At 45.3% G+C, this 19,865-nt stretch overlaps 1 protein-coding gene across 1 annotated transcript in view; it reads left to right on the forward strand.

The window, feature by feature from the left end:
• Positions 1–1,181: 1,181 nt before the first annotated feature.
• LOC106750300 (lachesin-like) overlaps positions 1,182–19,865 on the forward strand; it is a 66,091-nt gene continuing 47,407 nt past the window's right edge. The window contains exon 1 of the mRNA XM_014630589.1: positions 1,182–1,238. The gene's annotated coding sequence lies outside the window, so the exon portion shown is untranslated. The remainder of the gene's footprint in view (positions 1,239–19,865) is intronic.

Consider the following 19,865-nt stretch of genomic DNA (forward strand, 5'->3'; position numbering starts at 1 on the left):
GGGGGGGGGGGGGGAAAGGGACGCGCTTTGCAAATTGCATCGCGATCGTGGCGGTCGCTCTTCTCGGGTCAGAAAAACCCTCACGGTTGTTATGGTTTATTAATAAGCACGTGGTTTGGTGTAAGAGCGCGAGTCCAGCGCGTGATTTTCATCGGCTTCTTTCAATCTCCGTTGCGCAACACGAATGATAATGTAATGATAATGTCTGCTTCAAAGTGATTTAATCTTTACGATTGGCAGTTCGCTCTTGAGGAATAAAATTTTTAACTAGACGGACCGCAATGCTTGCCACAGCGCACAAAACTGGTTGCGAGGCTTTGAACTGTGAGATCCGCATGACACTCTACACCCGCACGCATGTACGCACGACGCGCGTCTGCACGCGTTCGAAAATATTGAACGTACGGTAAAAGCGCGGCGCGACCCAAATGTCGGAATAGGACCGAAATTTTCGGATAAAATTTTTCGCCGTCGGATTGCGAAGTTCCACCCGCGTGCTCTCTCTCTCTCACTCATACACGCTGCGAATGCTGCACGTCCGCAATTATTAAAGAACAACGTACTTAGTTTTTGTCGCCGCGCGTTACCAACGAGCGAGAGAAAATTTCACGAAAGAGGTTTGCGTTAAAGAATAACGTTCCGGCTTTTCCAACTAAAATGCCAATTTCCGCATCTCGTCGTATTATCGTCCGTTTAATTCGGGGCATTAGATCGCGGACGATCGCGACAACGAGAAGGTTGCGATGCGATCTGAGAATACCGTGCAGCAAGTTGTCATCCATGAGATACCATTTTTCAAAGAAATGACTCGTTATTAGGAGATACTCCTCCAAGTCGATAACCATTGAGCCATATAGCCGTTAGAATCACCCACTTAGCCGAACGTCTTAAAGTTCGTCTTTTTATTACAATTAACTAAATATACACTCACGACATGACGTGACATCGTCGTCTTCGGTAGCACGAGACTTTACGTTACTTCGAATCGATGCCGGGTTTATCCTTTAAAGCGTCAAGCGTGAATATATGCAAATTGCAAAGCGGCGCATCGGCTGGGGAAAAAAATCACTCTGACACTCGACGTAGGATCTTCTTTTTTATGTCCCAACAGGCCAGCATGAGCAGGGAAGGGTTTTAGCAACGGGCGGACGCGAGACTAAGAACGCATGCCTAAATCAGCCCGGGAAGCGGATAACTTGCTGGTAAGCGGCTAACGGGTCACTTCTAGGGGATAATAGGTAAGTTCAGAAACGTATAAGCGCCTCGAATATCCGCACTGCGGAAGAACTCGGCGGGATTTAAATATCACTCGAAACGGGAGAATAACCGTCCTCCTAATGAGAAATCTTCCGCGCCAGTTACGGCAAGTTAAAAAATTTCACAGCGCGCGCGCGTGTTCGCTCGCGAGAGCCCGCGCAAGCTCGGCTAATTAATTATCGACCGGCAAATCGTCCCGTCACGCTCCGCCTCGTCAATGATAGTAGAGGCTTCGTCGATCTCCGAAAGACGAGAGAGAGAGAGAGGGAGAGAAACGTCGTTACGAAGCTCACGTTCGTGTTCACGTTCGCGGAATGTAATTTCAAGAGTTTAATAAAGCGGGACAGAGTGCGCCCAGGACACACTCGCAATTTGCGAGTTCGCATAATCGATGTATCGCCGCTGGTCATATTGGGAGGGTCTCGCGCGCGCGTGTGTTATCAGGAGGAGCGCGCTCGCTCGTATTCCCAGCCGTATTAATGGCGTATTCATGCATTACGGAGTACTCTGATATATAATCTACGAGATGTGGATCTATCGACGCATATCTTTACCGCTAATTGAGACGCGGAGCCGGGAGATGCCTCACGATTTCTTTATTAATTATTCCCGCGAGGAGTCGCGACGAAACGGGACGCTATCGGACGTCGACGGTGGTTCCTTCGATCGCTTGGAATTCGTCGGAACGAATTGTATCTTAAGTCGGACTGTTCTCTCTCTCTCTCTCTCTCTCTCTCGTCGCAATTGTACTGCCGAACTTGTCGCAAAGCCCCGCACGTTTGGACGCTGCGTAGAGCAACGGTGAAAGCGAAACTTCGGCGTCTACGTGCAGATCGACGGGCACGGGAAACAAGCGCACCGTGCCGCCGGTAAATAAGTAAATAATAGATACAGCCGTGCGCACGCGCGCGTGTCGGTATTAATTAAACTATTACTCACCCTCGGAGGACACTTTCGGGAATACCGAGGATAATCGATATTTCGTCAGTTAGCCAATTTTAACGGCGGACTGTACACGTGCGCGTAAACGCTGTACAAGCAGCCCGCCGCAATTCGACACATATGCCAGGGTAAATTTTGCCCGTGGTAGCCGATCGTTTCGCGATCGCGCGCACACAGACACACACACACACACAGACGTAATGCAAATATATACACAGACACACGAGCATCTACCGTGCGCTTGCGAAGGGATGAAAGCGATGCTCGCAGAGTCGGCGATAAAGAGCGGCGAAGGGTTGGAAAAGGGGGGCGAGAGGGCCAACTTCGCAGACAGTTTAAAGCCCATGCGGAAATCCGGCCGCTCCACTCCGCGCGATTCCGAGTGGTATACTACTTGACCGTTCGAGTGGCGCTGAATAGCAAATATCTTCGATATTCGCGCGGAAAGTTCGGCGCGCTCCGCACGCTACTGCTCCACGGAGCTCATGTGTTACCCGTTCCGATGTCGGTCGAACATTTGCGGTATAAGGGCCGTTAATAGGCGGGCACGAACAATAACTGAAACGAGGGGCGGGAACGCACCGTATCGTGAATATATCCGATATATTTGCCGGAGAATGGGAGATATATATATATATATATATGTATATATATATATATATATATATATATTTCTCATTAAGGGAAATGGGAAACTCACTCTTTGGTCACGTGCGCCAACGATAGCTCGCTAACGAAGAAACAAACACTTTTTTTTTTATACGAAGAAAAAAGATCGGTTGCTATTGGCACGACAATGAACGAACCGAGTGCGTTTTGCTTGAAGAAAATAGAATTTCCGATTCTTATGAGCCAAATCCACTTCTTAGAACCGGAAACTACGGTTTCATTCAACGAAAACGCGTTTGGTTTATTCATTGTTACGTTAACCCTTTACCAATTCTTTTTCTTCCATATAGACCTGCAAAAATCTCGATTGGATTAATCGCAAAAGACATGAAAGGCAATAATCTTTCCGTTTGATCGTGCGTGATTTGCGTAAATATTTTTGTATATTGCGAGATTTTTCGGCGGAAATTTAACGAGGATCTCGTTATAGAGAGAGAGAGAGAGAGAAGCGTGTCGTGCGATAATCGAATTATTCTCGCACAATACGCGATCTGTACAACGTGTTTCCGCTAAAAATAACATTAACGATTCAGTACGGATGTTTTGCATTTTCGCGTGCCGCACTTGGCGTTGACGCTTTCTTCTTCATTGTCGCGCCGCGCCAGAAATAACCTCTGTTCTCTCTATATTCGCATGAATCGTCCTTCAGCTATTTATGACTCAATCACTGCCGGAGTTACGTCAATTGATCAGCCGATCAGTCGCACCGCATTCACAATTGAATGGATTATGTGAAAACCGAGTATGCCGCACATATTTAATACGCTGGCGAAATTAATGGTCCCGCCAAACGAAATTTCGCTCGAGTACAGTTCGAGTCCAATAATACGTACGGGAGAGTACGCGGGTCAAATAGAAATTTTAGTGGCTTTCGATTCAGTGAGTTCGTGCTTTCCGACCTCCGCCGTGGGAAATGCAATTTATCAGTTTCCATCGGTATACAGGGTGCGCCGAGACTAATCTACGGATTCTTCAGTCAACTCTCACAGTTGAGAGTTTACTCTGCTGAAAATCCCGATTAGCCTTTATTTTTCTTGCAACTTCACCTTCCCATTTGTTGTACTTTTTCAACCGTTCCGCTTCTTTCATTCTGCTTTAGAAAAATTTATTGTGTGCTAACCATGGAAAGATGTAAATATCGTAGCATAGAAAGTAGAATAAAAAATGCTATTAATTCATTCATTAGTTGAATAGAGTTATTTAGAGGATTACTATAATATATATATAATATTTCTGTTATATACTAGTGATATACTTCATTGTCACAAAAAATTACAACATACGTAATAATTTCAGTCATAATTCCAGTATGTGGCCTTTTACAACTTTACAAAATTTCGCGTTAACTTTAACTACAATACTTTCTCCGTGTAGGTTCGTCATACTTATCATTATATCATGGTTGGTCATCTACAGAGCCAGTGTAAATATAAGTTATTCGTGCCACCTCATTGTGCTTATTTATTTATTTATTTGCGCGCGATCCACCGTTCCTCCGATATTTACGAATCGGAGGAGCGGTCTCAGCAGTTGCGGGACACTCGGTATAAAGCTCATTATCGCGCACAGTCGCGCATTCACGCGCTCGTGATTGCGCGATTTTGAAATTCGCAAAAATTATGATGGCCGCAGCAGCTGGCTTTATTCCGTGGTCGGGGGGGAGGGAGGGAGGGGTGACAGCGCTGATCGACGAATTGCGAGCAAATTGAGTTCGGTCGACATGTTTTTCAGGCTGATATTATTGCGGAACCGACTGCTTTTATTGTCTGCACTAACTGCAGCGGATTTCCGGCGACGAAGGGAGTAGCGCCGGGTAGAACGAAATAATTACCGGTATCACGCATATTTACAGCGCGCAAGGGCCGAATGCGTTTCACGCGAAACGCGATTTCGCGCATTTTCATCAATTTCGCGCGCACTCGGGCCGCACACGGACGGCCGTATAACAGCGTGATTGAATATTTGTCCGATTCGTTTGGCATATCGCGCGCGAAAAATGTTGCCAGAGAATCGTGGAATTAAATAAGCGCGCTACCTTGACTTTTGCACACGACACATAATAATGAGACGCATCGACAAAAGTTTCCTTTCAGAATGAGCGATATAAAGCTGCGCGCCCTCGCGTGAAATGTAAAAAGGCCGTTGCGCGGAAGGCAAATCTCGGCGAGTCGGGTCTCTGAGTACGAATACGTCAGCGCGCTTCAATATGTACCGTGCAACCTACATTCACCGATGTTACATTCAGCGATGTAAAACGACATAACGACATTAATGCGTCGATAACGAACGGGTACGGTAGAACGAGCATCACCGGCGGATCACGCTAAATGTCTTGCGCCAGCGATCGTTGTCCGATGTTTTAATTATCAACGGCAATTCCAGTCGTACCTCGCGCGCGATCGCGCGGGGATTATTGTCAAAATTAAATTCCAACGACGGTATATGGAGCGACGAGCAGGCCGATGCCTCGTTCTCACTTCTTCCCCCTTCCCTCTTACCCCGTATTGCGGGCGTATAATTATTATTGGAATGAAATTTCGGCGATAATATAATATCGGTAATACTGCCGCGCATTTTTTCCGACGCGGGACCGCGGAATTATTGTCCGAAATTAAATTTCGGCGAGAGTCGCGCGCCGAGTCACGTGATACGCGCCACGCTGCCACGTTGCCCGTCGGAATCGTACATTTGGATAATATTACAGTCCGATTGATCGCGCGTGTGGACATATCGATGTACGCTCCGCTGTTTCATAAATTCCCCCTCCTCCTCCCCTCCCCCGCCCGCAACCTTGCCGATTCATCGGGCAAATAAAAAGCGCGAACGTGGCGGAGCGCATAATGCGGAGGCGCAGCCCCGGCGATCTATCTATTTTTGCATTATTTTCTCGTTACTGAAATTTCGCGTTATCGGCCGGCCGATTCGCCACGCTTTAGATTCGGCGAATCCTTAATTTTCACGCTTTTTCACTTCCCCGCCGCATATTCAAGCGGAGTGTCGTTCTCGTCGCCGCGACGCGTCCCTCGAAATCACAACAAGCGCGTGTGATTCGTCCTCGACGCGATGCCCCGAAAATAAGTGTACACGCGGAAATTGTCGAGTAAATACAGCATATCAATAGAATAATTCACTGGTCTTTTATCGCGCGGCTAGAATATATTCATAGGCAAACTTTGGATACACGGGAGAAAAAGAACAGCTTCAGTAGCGTAAATTAGTTGGAAACATATGGACGTCTGAAACTTGAGCAGCGTAAGCAATTTTAATTGCCGCAATAACAAACGTATTATTGTAAATGACATTAATAAGTAATAACGTGGTACGTTTGCTGCTGCAACGAAAAAGTTTGCTAGCGTTGTTTGTTCGAGATGTCCATGTGTATATAGATTATAGTCCACGGCGATGTGCAGTTGTAATCGTGTTGTCTGCGTAGCTTCATAAATTTCCCACACTACCTTGAAATCCTTTTTCGACGTTACACAGTATATCCTAGCCGAGCGAGACTGCTACTTTTTCAGTTCTTGAATATTTAAATTTCGAGAAAAATCCTCCGCTTGTAGTAATACTTTTTGCGCTCTCGTACGAACGGTTGTAAAAACGTACACAGACCGACGTACGCGCGCGCGTCTTTCTGTCTCTGTGATTAGGGGTGCGAGATGCATCATCATAGCTGCCGTTAGTTCGCAATAATGAGCAATTTTGAATTTATGATTATACGGCAACGTGTACCGATTTCATACTGTGTGCCAAGCGAGTCAAACGCGCTACGATGGAGTTGCCTGTAAGTTCACGTACATCGATGTCCAACGAGAAACTCTCCGCCGTCCTAATTGAAGTTCGCCAACATGCACGTACGGGAGTTAACGAGCACGTGGTCGAGCGCTGGTTTCCGTTCGTTTCTATCCTATGCGGCCCTTTTCGAACACGCGACGATAACGACAAATACAAAACCTAACAACGATATCGATGATACCTCCGTGGCATTGTGCTCGGACACTGCGACCTTTTGACTTCGGGTGGACCCGACGTGACCTGAGAGAGGGGGAGAGAGATAACCCTTTCATCTGAATACAATTGGAATGCACTTCCTACTTTTGTGCGCGATGTCAGGCGGCCGATAACGAACAAATCAACTCTCGCGTATGTAAAAACGCAAACTTCCCCAAAATGTGGAATTTAATATTTCCTTTGTCACCAAATCGTTCGTTTGACAAACGGGACGGTTTGTCAGAAACTACATCCTTGGTACGAAGTAACTTTAGTTTGTCTACAAGTAGACGATTAAATTGCGCTCTCGCAATTAGGCTTGAAAGAATAGAGACAGTGGAGAGATAGTAACGGCTCTTAAGCTTGCAAAGATAATCGCAGATAATTTGCGTTTCATTCCACCGGTGTCGATGCGAGTCTTTTATTTTCGCCTCTTTTCAATTTCGCGTTGTATCCGCTGCAAAATTCTAAAATCGCGAACCGATTTCGAATTTTCATTAATCACCCGATTAATACCATTGCGATAACTACGTAATGCAGTGATTATACCGCGACTGTAATTTCGATATTTATATATGGACCATCCGTGACTTTCAAAGCACATCCTGCACGTGTGTGTGTGTTCGTATGCACGCGTGATTGTGTGTATACGCGGCAAATATTATGCCAATAGTTACACATTGAAATGACGCTTAATATTGAGTTCGCGTCGATAATAGCCGAACACATATCGAAATTCGCGCGTCACACCGATGCCGCGAGACTTTACATTTACACGGGCGAACGAAATTGCGTACCACCCTCCGTAATTTCCGCTTCTAAATTCTCCGATCGAGAGAGGGCGAATCTAAAATTAACAACGATAATTTGCACCTCGACGCAGCGCGCTGGTCGCGAAATAATTCAGTAAAAGCAGCTGAAGACAATCCGCCGACAGGTCGAACCCACCCGCGAAATCACGTACCCCGTCGCTTCACCGTCGCCGATCTCGTCATCGGCGATCGCGCTACTCTCTAAGTTACGACGGGTCGGTCAGGCCAATTTCCATTATCGAGCGAAATCGGAGGGCGGTGGTACTTTGACGGACGCGCCTCAGCGGGCTGACGGGAGGATCGGGGACGATTCCGGCGGCGTCGTATTTATGGGGACGTACAGCGTGTGTAATAGCTCCGAGGGATATAGGGTGGAACGTAACTCAGCATCAGGAGAGCCGACACTCGCGGCCACACCGCCGGTATTCCCGTAATCCGGAGCAACACGCTCGTCCTCGTACACCATCACCACCACCACGGTCGCCGCCGCGCTGCTGCTATCCTCCGTCGCTACCCGTAGATACCCCCGTACGAAACCTACAACCGCGAGCGTTCCACTTGCCAGTTACTTTGAGGTCGGATACTACCCTACCGCGGCCCCCATTCATCCCCCGGCCGTGCCGTTCCTCGGGGGCTGTCCAGCCGGATGCGATAGCATCTTAATCGTGCTAATTCGCGCCCACCTATCACCGGCCGACACCGACTGCTGTACCGTGTTACCGGCGACGCCGGGATTTTGCGGCTTTAGCCTCCTCTTCCTTCTCCCGGCGATGGCCGAATTTAATATCAAAACCGAAACGTCGATGCGCGTCATCGGCGGTCACGTGGCGTTCTCCGCTTTATTTTCGATGCTGTCGAAGGCGCGACGCGAATAACTCGTTTATTTCCGATTATCTCGTCCGAAAATCGTCAGAAACCAATCCAGCGGCGGACGTGTTAACCGAATTTATGAATACTGATGCAAATTACTCGCGATTTAATCGAGGAGAAGTTCAATCGACGTTTTTGTCCGAAAACTGCGAAAATTTATGAGTGATATGGAAATTACGACAAGCGAAGGTTATTTTCCAGCTGTAATTCATCGCTCAAGAAGCCAAAATAACTCACCGAGGCGGTTTAACTTTGACATAATCGAGGTTTGTCCTATATAACCTATATTCGGCGCAACAAATCTCGGAATAAACAGTTGAGGCAGCACGAACAAAGCAGTAGTATTTCCGGTATTATTATAAATCCTGCAGAAACACCGTGACCGAAATCCGGCACGAAGTGACAAAGCTAAATAAACGACGGAGCTTAACATACGGTTGACTTTCGCGTTTTAATCGAAAACCGTGACAACCGTGTACACGAATTCAGATTCACATCGGTTCGTAATGTATTCCGCGATCAAATGCGCAATAATGCTACGAGGTGTGTAGATACAGATAGGTGTGTACGCGATACAACATATACGTATGAATAAATATAAATACATACAAATAAATGTGTGCGCGCTTATATCGTTTGCGTTTGCACGGAGACGTCGCGTGGAAATTTAAAAGGATCGCGAAGGGAATCATCTCGGGGGTGATGTTTGCGCGAGGTACGATAACGAAAAGTTGACCTTTTTGTGTCAAACTTGTCCAAGGCGAGTTGAAAAAAGAAAAGAGTTCGGATTATATATTCGCAAGTCGTAGCAAAGTTTATCTCACGAACAACGTGTTGGTAATATACAGCGCGGCAGACATGGCTAAAGAGAAAAGTAACGAGACACATTTTAAAATTTTCATCATTAAAAAGATATTACACGTTTATTGGTCACAGAATCGCACGACCGTCTTTCCTGTAGGAAAGTAAATTCCTGAACGCTTGATTCTATATGCCAGAAAGGGCTTGTCATTTTTAACAATTAAAAAATACACTCGATCTCTGACTGTGTTTGTCAAAATCAGGCATTGCGTCTCCCTGTCGAAGAATTCCTTTCTTGTTTGTCACGTCCGTTTTCCGTTACCGCTACACGTATAACGTAAACGGTAAAGTTCCTCTTGATTCTATATTACGTTCTCATTGAGCGAAGTTAGAGATCGGCATAAGAATGGAAACTTTGCTCTTTGGAAAGTCGTTCAAAGTCGGCACTGAATATCGGCTCTCGGTACTTTGCCGTCGTCCGAGAAATCGAAGAGCCCGTATGTTTAAAGCGAATTACAGCAGTATCGCGTTCAGGACTTTCGTAAACTCTCTCCGACCAACACACCGCAGTTCTATAATCAGATTAAGAAAGTAAAACGTTTGACGGTGATTCGACAAGAAAGTTTCACACGAAGATACTTGTGATACACAAGGCGAGAATTTTACATGTGATTTTTAGAATTTCCACAGAGAGTAGAATTTTCTATAATATATATATTTTGAAAGAAGGTATGAAAACAGAAAGAAATCAATTAATATTGTACAGAGGTTATTCGCGATAAATAACAGAACTATGACGTTTCTCTGTTTTCTTTTTACTTTCGCTAAATTCTCAACGATCTTGTCTCTCATTAATGTATCGCAGGATCTTTACGAAAAGGAAATCAAATTTAATTTATCCTGAACATCGGCACGGGTTATTTTTAATGTTTTAATGTTTTATTAATCATCCAAAAGGATTTAATGAGGCGTTCATTGGCATTGGAGTGATAGCAGCATTCGAAAATATCTCAGAGCCTCGAAAGACAGGTCGCCGGAATACGAACTTCAGTAATTATCGCCGACGTAATGTCTTTACCAAAGTGCCGAACCTAAAAGCATCGTGAAGCATCCGTCCGGAAAGTATGAAGTGAGGGAGGCTGTAACTAAATCGCCTTACGGCTCGCTACGAATGATGTTCGGCGTAACGTAAGTACTGACGACAGCTCGGTAAATCCGATACGGCGAACATTATCCTCCGGGAGTCGTCTTACTTCGCGTTAACCTCGATCCACGAAAGGATCACACGAGTGCTCCGTGAAACACGTTAGTAACAGCACGGATTCTGTCTCTGTCTGCGCCTCTCTCTCTCTCTCTCTCTCTCTCTGTTAGACTTCCTCCCTTCAAGAAAACGTTTACAACTTGACTCCGAAAGTGAGGTCGAAAAATCTCTTGATATAATCCTTCCCTTAACGCAATAAGAAATAGCGATTTTAACTTTATTATTTCGTATAAAATTGGATATGTAGCTTTGTATGTTTCATGCTTTGTAGTTTTCATCGTGTAAAATGTATCTACTTTCCTAAAAATTAAGTTAATATTACTAATATTATATTACATCAGGCTAAACTCTCTACGTGTAACAAATCTATAGTAGAAATAATATCAAAAGATGTTCGTCTTACATTGCTCGAAATTTTAACGACGAGTTTTACGATGAATATGCAGTCAATTTTTCTTTAATGAAAATCTGATAGCAGTTCATCACTTATCCTAACTTCCCGAATTTCAATTTTAAATACCTTGGCAACTAAGCCTTAAATGAAGTCTCGGTCGTAGCTGAAATCCACTTAAGATTATCTAAAAAACAGGATCCAGTTAGTTACTTAGATTCCAGAATTTTCATTTGCACAAGTCTGACTGTTCAAATTCCATCCAGACTTTCAACGGCAAAAGAAAAGAAAGAGATTGTGAGAAAAAATATATTACTTTTATTCCATTTATACTTTAATATTTAACAAATCTTTTAATATTTTCTTATTTCACACATTCTATCTGTATCTGTGTCAGTTACATAATTAATACATCCGACTGACTTTAATAATAAAGATTAAATATAGATAGAATACTGAGATAATTCAGATAAGCCGAATATTAAGTAAATATAAAAATAATTCTTAAACTAATATTCCTCCGAGCTTCTTCAATATAGAAAAAACGGCAATAACTTAATAGCAATAAAGTAAATGTGTTGTTTGTATATCTCGAGACTCTTCATTGGTCCTTCAAATTCGACGAACTTGCAAGGTTAATGTAGAGCCAAAATTTCGGCTCGGGATTTTACGCGAATTTAATTAAGCGCGATATTGAATTTTCGCACGTGACGCTTACCATGTATTACACACACACATAATACGACTGTGTGTATTTCCCATATTTATTCATTTTTCGTCTGTCATTTAATAAATTGTTTACATTACGTCAAATATACAACCGGCGAATATACCTGCGCTTGTGCGGGCGGCATGCAACTCGCGACGAATATCTGCGCGCCGCCTTAGAAATTCATCGTTGGAATATAGAGTTGTCGATGGAACGTGGAAAATGCAGACGCGATGAAATTATTATAAAAGTTAGTCGAGAGGCCGGGAAAAGTATTTCTGCCACTTCAGCACGACTGTCGTGAAACTTCTCGTGAAATAGATGTTTGGATAACTTTAAGGGACGCCGGCCGGTGCCACGAAATAACACATGCGAAGCCTTTCCTTGTTTTCTTTCTTGGAAAAGGCCGCGTATTTCAATCGCGCCTTCCCACCCGCGCGCTATTTAATGTCACCGATACTTTCCAATTCATAGGGGCTAAACGATATTTGCATTTGTCGCTCGTCCGAAATTTTGCATCGCCGAGCCGCGCGACTACGTGTGCTGTATTAATGAGATTACGCGCCATATAATTTTGACATTCCGCTTGAAGTTAAAATTTGGAATATCATATAGAGCCTTAGTCAGAAGCATGAAGCGCATTTTAATACATGCATCACATGTCGAGTTAATCGATATTTACGAATTACGGAGCGTGAGAAGTTGCATCGGCATATCCGATCAATGAGAATTTCATTATTTATTCCATCTACGCTGAGAAAAGATTACGCTCTTTTTTTATAAGCTTTCCTTTTTGTAAGCTATTTCAGCTAACCACGATTTATTGCGAGAGCTCCGCACTTTTGGTCAAAGTTGTAAATTGGGCTGAGAAGAAACTCTTGTTAGGACGAACTTCACACGCAAGCACGCACGCACGCACGCAGGCACGCATTCCGAACTTACAAATCGGGCTAATAACACTGCGTAATCTCATTACACCGAATATCCGTCCTAAAGAAAATCCTCCTTGGAAATCAATCAGATCTTGCTTCGCCTATATATTTGTTACAGGGAAATTCTCGCGCATAAAGGATAGTCCATCGATAATCTCCGCTCTTTAAAATTCCTCGGTGGAAACGTGAACGCTCGCATCAACGCCACGTTAAAGGAAATTTTCCGCGGATAACATCGTAAGGAATTCTTTATCGGCCGAAGTTTGACGCAAGAATTTATGACTCCGCCGCGGGCAGGGGGGAAAAAAAAAGACACCGAACGATCGTTGTCGGTCTTCGAGGCTCCAACTTCCGCGACGACGGCGGCGACGACGACGTCGTCAACACTTCGCCGAGACAACGTGAATGACGAAAGCCGTTTCCGTCTCGCGACGGAATATCGCTCGGAGAGCACGTTTTAAAAGCTTCTTTATACTACGTAATTATGTTGTCCAGCGGAGAGACACGGTTCCGTTTTAATTGCCTGGCGGTTTCTACTTCGATGAGTGAAATTGAATAAGCTCGACGTCGATCACGTCGGGGCGTTTCCCCTCCCGTCCGATTCTTCCGAGCAGACCCGATCGGGAGCCATTTCTTCCAATTGCTCATTCACAAACGGTACAGCCGCAGCATGCTACCCGCATCCCTCCATTTCGTCACTCAACTCGTTATTACGAGTCGAAATTTTGATCCTATTTTCGACCGGAAAATTCCATTTAACGCCTACTTTGAGATTCTGAAGCTTACTGAACTTCTTTGAAGCTTATGAACTTCTTTCATTCTAGTTAATTTCCTCAACTAAAACGGTAGCTCTACATTCGATTTCAATATCTAAAGTCTACTTAGATGCTCTAAAGCTTATAACAACCTTTTTGGTTCTATTTAATGAATATATTATCTTAATAAAATTAGAGGAACAAGTTCGATTTTCAGGAGACCCGGAGAGTTTTACGAGGCTTTGGTCGTCTCTTCGGAACCTACAAATAACATTTTGTGCGTTTTCCACTATTTGAAGGCACTAAGGAGGACTAAATTAAGTCTACGTTGATCCTCCAGAATCTAAAGAAAATTGTTAGAAAATTTAGATCGGGAACCCGAGTCGAAAGTTTTAGCTCTATATTAAGTTTATTTGATTCTACATTAAGTCTTCAAAGATCTTCCATTGTGCTTTTTTAACGCTACAAATTGGAAGTTATTCCCGTTTCCTCCGCTAGAAGACTTAATGTAGCGAACTAAGTAGATTAAATATCCCGGGTATAAATTAATCGGGGCGTGCCCTACTTCTGTCGTAGCTCTAGATAGACATGTCCCAAGATAGGCCTGCCTTCGTTGAGCCTAGATAGTGCCCGGAAAAACTCCTGATTAGAATTTCACAAATTGGCTCTGAATAGACATCGATGTGGATGCCCTGAATGAGGACTGTGGCTTACAGTGGCCCAGCCAGGCCCTAATTGGATAGATTTACAAAACTGGCTCTAAATTCTACGAGCGTTACATTTCTATATAGGGCCTGGACAGTAGGGAAAAATTCTTTCGAGCCTTCCTAGCGGCCGTTTTAAATTTCTACCCGGGTATAGGACCGAAATGTCGACTCGGAGATCTGCGAGACCGACGACGTCCAACCACGGACCGATTGGACGTTATTGTCGCGCGTTCGCACGGGGACGCGAGAACGGCAGCCGGGAGAGTGCAGCAGCACCTTCGTCCCGATAAATCATCCCCGGGAAAAACTTGCGGGTCACTCTACTCTAGCGGGAAAACGTGGTCCACTTGCTATGCGAGCGGCGCGCGCGCGCGCACCGTGATATTCCTTGCATAATTATTACCGCGCGCCGGGGCTCCCGGGGAGGGACTTCTTATCTGTTCCTGACTGGAATACGGGATAGCGAGCAGGCGTCACGTCCGGGGGATTTTTGCATCACGTGCCGGCCTCTCGTGCAACCCTGGCGCGCTGCGGAGCGAGAAAGGGAGAGACGGATCTCCGCGTTCGCTCCGGGTAGGAATCAATTCACGGGGGCATCCGAGCGGCATGATACGCCGAGACGAGACCGCGGCGTGCGTATGGCAGGGCAGGCGTAGAGTTGAGGGTGTTTTGCTCATCTCTCTCTCTCCTTCGACAGACACTCCATTTTCCCCGGGCACGCGACGTATATTCGCCGCACGCGGAGATCATGTGTTTGGGAAGTCGATGATGAAATTTGGAAACCCTTCTCCCGCTCACCCCTCTGCTCTCCTAATGTGAACAATCCCCTCTTCGCATTCTCACGTCCGCGAACTTTCCCTCGACACCGCGTCGATGGTTCACACTCGGTAGGGGGTAGCTCGAGATTGCGCGTAAGTCGCTTTTGCCTCCGATCCGCAAACATGTTGGTCACGCCGGTTAGAAAGATATCCAACGCGAAATGCACGGCCGAGGGATTTGGGTCAGGCGTAATGCGCTCGAGGGATCGCAGTAACACAGTTATTCCATTTATCGCGTATATATATATATATATATATAGCGCCGAAGAGTAGCGTAATCAATTTCTCCAGCGGCACGGAGACTCCCGCGTCCGCCTCATCTGTTCCGTATTTATTCCCTTCCTCCACCCGAAGTCGTATTTTTCGTCCTTATCGAACGAACTGTACGAAAACATCACTTATTCGAGCGAGCGGCTTAACGCGCCGCGCCTATTGAAGATCTTAAAGCGGAAAGACCGGGGCGGAATTCGGGTGTATCGTTCAGATCCGCACGATGAGCTTTCTGTTAGGTTGATGCGAAAGTTCGTCCCGTTTCTTAATCAAAATGTACGAAACATTTATTTATTTATCTCAAAATATCAATCGATCAGTTAAATATGCGCTGTTCTGTGCGACATGAACTGCCATCCCTCCGGTAGCTACACGATCCCGCGCTCGTGGAAATTTTGGAATTTCTAAGCAAAGAACCGATTAAGAAACGGAACGAACTTTTACATCAACCCGATAAATACTTGATTCGGACTTCAAGTTGCTGTCGTATCCCTCATAAATTTGATTCCGACGTTTCGTGAATATTTCTGTTCACTTCCTCGGGAAATGAGTGAGCGAGCGAAAAGCTCGCTTTATTTACTGCCCTAAGACAATATAACACAATTCTAAGTAGGGGAGTATAAGCACAGATCCTATCTAATCACCATCAGCGTTTTCCCAGAGATTTTTAAAGAGTTTTAAGGAAAGACAGATGCACCTCGAGGTGGACGAACTCTTTCGCCCGCGGATCGATGGCTTCGGAAACCTGAAAATTACAGTTCCCGGAGTTGGCTCGCGACGCTCGAAATGCTCTTTCGGCGGAAACGCGAACGCTTCCATCGCGATGTTCCGAGCAACTTCCGAGGCCGACGTCACGCGAGGCAAACGGCCGCTCCGTGAAGAAGATGCACTCAGGCTTTCAGAGATTAGCCCTTTCGAACATTGGCGAACGATTGCGCGCGTTTTGTGACTTTTGACTTAATTCTCACTTTTGATCACCAGACCGTATCTTACGGCTGGAAGTTCCCGCGCACGTTTGTTGTTAGTTAAGCCAAGGTTTCCCATAAACTGCCGTCCTGGGGGCACACTTCCGGCACATAAATTGGGCGACACCTGCATCGCAAATAATGGTCAAACGTAGCTGTAACAACGGAAAGATTGCAGTACGCACTGATTTCGCGTGTTGTCAAACGTATCGTCCGATAAGTGGACGTCCCGAGTCGACATTTTATTTCTACATGAACCCTTTGTTAGAAGCCTTCGTTTCTATTGTGCTTCCTTTGATGCTACAAATGGGAAATTATTTCCCGTTTTCTCCAATTGAAGACTTAATGTAGAACTGAAATGACTTAATGTAGATCTAAAATGTCGACTCGGGACGTCCTTCGTCAAATATGGGCGGTAGCGGAAATTACAGAGAGAGAGAGAGAGAGAGGGAGAGTAATTACACCTGCCGGATTTCATTCGGGAAGCTATCGACGCACTCGAAGATACCTCGCGACCTTCCTTCCTCCGTGAACTTAAAAGGGGGAAAAAACGAGAAAAAAGTTCGATCACGAGGCCGAAAGTTACCATCGAGACATCTCATTAAAGATTCCACGAAAGTTGCGACTTTGACAGGATTAAAGATTCGAGAAAGCCGCGGCGACGATGCTTTAAGAGTGACACGCAGTCTGGCTGCTGTTGCTGCCAGTCGCAACGGCTTCCTCCGAGACGAGAATATCGAGTTTACCGCCCGTGTCACGGCACGTGGCCTTCCGCCGAGACGAACATCGCTAAGTTTGCTCGTCATTTTATGCGGTACACGAGAACCCGCGGAAAATAATTAACGACACTGGCTGGGAGATTCTCGCGCCGCGTGCTCGGAGTGAGAATATCCGCAGCGCTCTTCCGATACGGTTCGGGACGGCGGGAACACCAGCGGAAGAAAAGCGTATTCGCGCGGTCTCCGGCGACGGCGATCTGCTCGCGCGAAATCTTTTAATCTCGCGAATTCTATAAATTCAAACAAACGTGCGGAGTTTCCAAGAATAAACCAAGATAAGTATCGTACTGTTGTGAGGTAAAAGAGAAATTCCAGCGCTGCCGTCCAGTCACTTAAATTACCTTCTGTCACTCTTTTTGACGCTACAAAATTTACCATCGTCCAAAATTCCTTCACAATTTGACAATAAATATCACTTTTGACTACCATTTTGATGTCTGAGAGATTACCTTTTCTACCACGAAACAGTCGTCACTTTTATTGTCCCGGTGACTGGCAGCGCTGAAAAATTCTAAACACTTGTACACTTGTTGTTTCTATCTTTCTATCTTTTGCATGAATTTTCCGTGCGTTTGAAATGAATGTCGACGACGCTCAAATGGTCGGGAAGATTTTATAGGCTTACGCGAGAGACGCTGGATTATGATTTGCGACGATCTCGTTCGCCGTCATAAAATCCGCGTTCTGGAACGGCGATATCGGAATATAGTCGATAATCGGACTGCGAAAAATTCGCTGAGAGAATTAACGTGCCGCCGTCTTTTTTATAGCGCGACGTTTCGAGCACGCGGGTCGTAAATTTCGGCGGATCGACGCGTTGCGTTTTCGCACCTTGTTTATTTTTTTTTTTTCGGCGCCAGCGAAATTTACAACTGGGGCTGTAAAGCTTATACGATAATGTGTGAGTGTGATGCGCTTGTATTTCGCGCCGTCCCTTCTGTGCTTCAAAACACTCATTTGAAAATAAAGTTTATGAGGCGCATATTTTTTTGTTTACGGTATAAACGTGGGTCGTGTTATGCATAGGCGAGTATGCGGTTTTCTCACGGTTGTCATTTTCCGCTCTAAAAGCTCACTGTGTAAATTTGATCTTAGATTAGAGTAATGTCGGAGAGGATTATTTAGTAAACTCCACGTGGATTCTCTCTCTCTCTCTCTCTCTGTCTCTCTAAAGAGGCAACGTACCTGATGAATTTCCGCTTTACAAGTGTTCTAAGAAAGGAATGGTTTGTTCAAAAGGACAAGGGCGAGCTACATTTTAAGATTTAATGTGTACACGCTTGAATAAGTTCCATGTGTAAATCTCAATTTTTATTCAGACACCTTTACAGAAACAACGTGACCTGCGTGATCTTGGGAAATACATTTCCCGTGTACCAATGAGGATGATTCCATCGAGACGTGTTACTTGTTCGATCGGGCAAAATGATGTTCGAGAGAGTGCATCGCCGTGCATAATGTCGCGATTAAAGCAGGTGATGCTCCCAAGGGGGGAGAGGGTTGAATGGTATCCCGACGTAAATGGCACGCCCTCCCCTCTCACTCTCTTTCTCTCTCTCTCTCTCTCTTGGTTCTCTTTCGCTCTCTATTTTAATTTCTGTTTACGTACACTTGGTGCAAATATTGGCGTTTAAAGTGGCTTTAAAAGGCCGACGAACCATAGGCTGGGGTGCGTGAAATCTTCACCAGCTGCTCGCTCACGACGGATTAACGACGTAATAATTTTGTTACGGTCCCGAAATTTTGTCACGCCAACGAAATTTCTAGCGCTACAAGGGATAACTGTGCGCGCTTTTCCGCAACGCTGTGTATCACGATGTATCATTGTCGATCGAGATTTTCATCCGTTGTTGAAAACGTTGTCAATGTTATTTATATACTAGAAGAATGTTAATCTCACAAACGGTAATGGCAGGGATATATTTCTAAATCATCCGTAAGATTAATATCCTTGTGCAATGAAATAAGAATCATAACAAATTAAATGGAGTTCGTCAAAAGAACTACACACGTTTAAATGCAATGTAAATGAATTTGTAATTTTTTTCATAATTTATTGTTTGGAGATTCGGATAATGCATCCTCCATTCTCATCTAAAGGCAGCCTCACGGATCGGTAAGAAGTTCCTTCGATTCCAGAGGTATCACACATCCAGAGATAAGATTGATAACATTCGCGTTTCATCCGCGCGATATTGCGTAAAATCGAGTTCTCGCGTGAAGATGACTGCCGCGCGGTGGCGAACGGCTTTCACGAAGTACCCTCCGGGATCCGCGATTCGCGTCGCTCCGTGACGACAGGGTCCACGTGCGGGCGACTGGCTTTGATTTATAGAATGACGTGTCTCGGTCAAGCCGCGAGCTTTCCAGGCAGGCGAGAATGCATGGCGCGTGCGAAGAAAGTAGCGAGCACGGGGTGTTCTGTATGCACGGCGTCGCGCAGAAACACGTTTCCTCTATCAGGACGTCGTCGTCGTCGCCTCCATCGTCCTGGCGAGTTGGCTGCTCGTCGAAATGGACCTTCGCGTCGAGGATATTTCATATAACGCGACGTATGGTCCGTCGACCTTTTAAAGCCACTTTAATCGCCGATATTCGCGCCGGCTTGCGAACGAGAATTAAAATGGGGCGGATAGAGTGAAGCGAAAAGAGAGGCTGAAAGAGAAAGCGAAAGAGAGAGAAGAGGAGAGAGAGAAAGAGAAAGAGAGAGGAGAAACAATGTCCTTCTCGTTGCTCGCATAAATTTGTTCGATCCACTCCTGTGGGCAGTAATTGCGGCGCGGAATTAACGCTTATACGCGTCGAGATATCGATAGCGACATTATGCCACGTTGAATAATACGCTACAACTTGTTCAGCCGCTAAGAATCGAAAAAGCGCCGGTAATCGCTCACATCGTTGATTTCATCGAGTTTCTCTCGACGAGCCAGCCAGCGGAGC

Source organism: Dinoponera quadriceps, unplaced genomic scaffold, assembly GCF_001313825.1.
Source record: "Dinoponera quadriceps isolate SergipeBrazil2010 unplaced genomic scaffold, ASM131382v1 scaffold141, whole genome shotgun sequence".
Classification (NCBI taxonomy): domain Eukaryota; kingdom Metazoa; phylum Arthropoda; class Insecta; order Hymenoptera; family Formicidae; genus Dinoponera; species Dinoponera quadriceps.